This window comes from Octopus bimaculoides, chromosome 30 (assembly GCF_046866305.1).
Source record: "Octopus bimaculoides isolate indiv1 chromosome 30, ASM4686630v1, whole genome shotgun sequence".
In the NCBI taxonomy this organism is placed as follows: Eukaryota; Metazoa; Mollusca; class Cephalopoda; order Octopoda; family Octopodidae; genus Octopus; species Octopus bimaculoides.
The window spans coordinates 8,904,240-8,907,993 of record NC_142957.1 but is presented as its reverse complement, the minus strand read 5'-3'; positions in this window follow the sequence as shown (position 1 = coordinate 8,907,993).

The window sequence follows — 3,754 nt, the reverse complement described above, 5'->3', positions numbered from 1 at the left end:
AACTGTATTAGGATAATAGTAATACTAATATGTTAAGCACATTTGTGTACAGGCCTCTGTTGCAGTGACTGTCAGCAAAGACAAATTCTTCTTGTAGACAACATGTGTGAAACGCTCCCTAAGATAATTAATGTGCATACATGCTTAAATTCACATAGGGGTAGGTGTGGGTGCCTTGTGTGTTATATATCTGTATGAGCGCTATAAGTGTGTGTGTGTGTATGTATATATGCATGTATATATATATAAGTTACCTCATCATTTCGTTTTTGTCTTGCTATTATATGTTTTATTATGAACTCCCTGAAGAGAAATATATGAGGAATCCCAGCAGCTCTTACTTTTTTGTGAAGGAGCTCTCATTTATTTTGAAACATGTGTAGGAATTAAAGGAACTTTTATTTATATGCGTTTTGCTCCATTTATTATCATTATTATATATATATGGGATCTACTGACTACTTGAAACGTTATTTTGACTCTCATAAGAACCCACCACAAAAACCAACATCTAATTGGATTTGAAGAAAACTTAATGACTAGCATTAAAAAATGTAAAATTCAAACGCCATCTTCTACATTATAATGAACATTTATGAAAATTAAATTAATTAATAAAACAACTAAAAAGTGCTTCAAGAATTCTAGATAAGACTAGAGATTTATAATCTTTGTTGTACTGAAGAATATAATAAACTTAGAAAAGAACTATGTGCAACTTACAAAATAACTCCATCGTCTCCAATAAATAAAATCAATTCAAAGGACTTTCTTTGAATATACTCACCATCTTTTATGTTTCATTTTTACTTGATTTGTCTTATGAATTCCTTATTTTAGAAAACCAAATATTCTTGTTTACTTGTTTCAGTCATTTGATTGCAGTCATGCTGGAGCATTGCCTTGAAGGAGTTTAGTCAAACAAATCGACCCCAGAACTTTTTTTTTTTTTTAAAGCCTAGTACTTATGCTATCAGTCTCTTTTGCTGAACAGCTAAGTTACAAGGACAGAAACACCACCAATGCTAGTTGTCAAGCAGTGATGGGGGAACAAACACATACACACATAAATATATACATATATATATATATATATATATATATATATATATATATATATATATATATATATATATATAAGGGCATAACTATACAAGAATGCCTCACGTTAAATACCATAATAGACACATTTGCGAGGAAATGCAGCCTTCGAAGAAGCTAGCCTTTTAAAAACAGACTGTGTTTATTATGGTAGTTAACGTGAGGCATTCTTGTATAGTTATGCCCTTATATATATATATATATATATATATATGTATAAATAGATAAATATGATTTAGGGAAAAACGATAGATTCTTCCCTATGAATTTTTTTTTCACGATAACTACTTGATAAATTCTTATATAAGAGTTTATCCTATTATTGTATTAATTACATATCTATCATCATCATCGTTTAACGTCCGCTTTCCATGCTAGCATGGGTTGGACGATTTGACTGAGGACTGGTGAAACCGGATGGCAACACCAGGCTCCAATCTAATTTGGCAGAGTTTCTACAGCTGGATGCCCTTCCTAACGCCAACCACTCAGAGAATATATATATATATATATATATATATATATATATATATATATATACACACACATATATACGGCAGGCTTCTTTCAATTTCTGTTTACCAAATCCACTCACAAGGCTTTGGTCAGCCTGAGGCTATAGTAGAAGACACTTGCCCAAGGTGCCACGCAGTGGGACTGAACCCAGAACCATGTGGTTTGGAAGCAAACTTCTTACCATACAGCCACATTTAAAATGTTATTATTTCAAAGTGAGGGATGGGTAGCCTGTTATATCTACTCAGCTTTATAGCCCGGACCCCAAATGTATGGCATCACTATGTAATTGTGTTTGTAATGGTTTATTTTATTATTTGGCGAGCCAGGAATGATAGGGACAGTAGAGCAACAAATACGATAATGCCTGGTTGTGTTTAGTCATAAACCTTTATGATATTCAGTTCTAAAGGACCTTAATTTTGAAGAGCAAATGGAACTTTAATAAACCAAAGAAACCATGTGTTAATTTAAGATAAACTTGACTGCTCTAACAAACAAGAATGCTAAAAATGAACCCGACCGCTCTCAAAACTGAAGTGGAAAACAGAAAAATAATCAAGAATCTTTGTCCGGTACTGGATCAGTCCCAAAATCTAATCAGTTTGTGCCAGTCGTGAGGCTGAACATCCCTGAAAGTTTCATCCGAATCCATCCAGTGGTTCTTGAGATATCTTGTCCACAGACAAACAAACAAACAAACAAACACAACTGAAAAAAATACCTCCGCCTTTAATTTCAAAGAAGTTCAAAATTCTCATCTTCTTCAAAGTAGGACCTTCTGACTCCAGTAGACATCTTGTAAAGACCTGTAATTTTTGTCTTCAACAGAAAGATAATCTACTTTAGCAAAATACAAAAGGAAACAAAATCAAGGTTCGTGAAATATCCACCCTTCCCCAATTTTTTATACAACAATTTACCACATAGGCGTAGGAGTGGTTGTGTGGTAAGTAGCTTGCTTACCAACCACATGGTTCTGGGTTCAGTCCCACTGCGTGGCACCTTGGGCAAGTGTCTTCTACTATTGCCTCGGGCCGACCAAAGCCTTGTGAGTGGATTTGGTAGACGGAAACTGAAAGAAGCCTGTCGTATATATATATATATATATGTGTGTGTGTATATGTTTGTGTGTCTGTGTTTGTCCCCCCCAACATCGCTTGACAACCAATGCTGGTGTGTTTACGTCCCCGTAACTTAGCGGTTCGGCAAAAAGACACCGATAGAATAAGTACTAGGCTTACAAAGAATAAGTCCCGGGGTCGATTAGCTCGACTAAAAAGGCGGTGCTCCAGTATGGCCACAGTCAAATGACTGAAACAAGTAAAAGAGTAAAGAGAAAGAAACAAGCCACTTTGCCGTGCGGTCTACAATTTAAAGGGAGATTACTTTTGGTCGCCTTTTAGATTACTATAGTGTAATGCTACTTTCCGGGTGATCTTACATGAGCAAATTTACTTAGTTGGTTGATCTACGCACTTATTTTAATTATTAAATGGTTTTGTTATTGTTAAATAGTAGGAATTTTGAAAGAATACAGTGACAATGCTAACTATCATCATCATCATCATCGTCGTTTAACGTCCGCTTTCCATGATAGCATGGGTTGGACGATTTGACTGAGGACTGGTGAAACCAGATGGCTACACCAGGCTCCAATCTAATTTGGCAGAGTTTCTACGGCTGGATGCCCTTCCTAACGCCAACCACTCAGAGAGTGTAGTTGGTGCTTTTACGTGTCACCCACACGAAGGCCAGTCAGGCGGTACTGGCAACGGCCACGCTCAAAATGGTGTATTTTATGTGCCACCCGCACAAGAGCCAGTCAATGGGCACTGGCAACGATCTCGCTCGAAAATCCTACGAAGGCCAGTCAGGCGGTACTGGCAACGGCCACGCTCAAAATGGTGTATTTTATGTGCCACCCGCACAAGAGCCAGTCAATGGGCACTGGCAACGATCTCGCTCGAAAATCCTACGAAGGCCAGTCAGGCGGTACTGGCAACGGCCACGCTCAAAATGGTGTATTTTATGTGCCACCCGCACAAGAGCCAGTACATGGGCACTGGCAACGATCTCACTCGAAAATCCTACGAAGGCCAGTCAGGCAGTACTGGCAACGGCCACGCTCAAAATG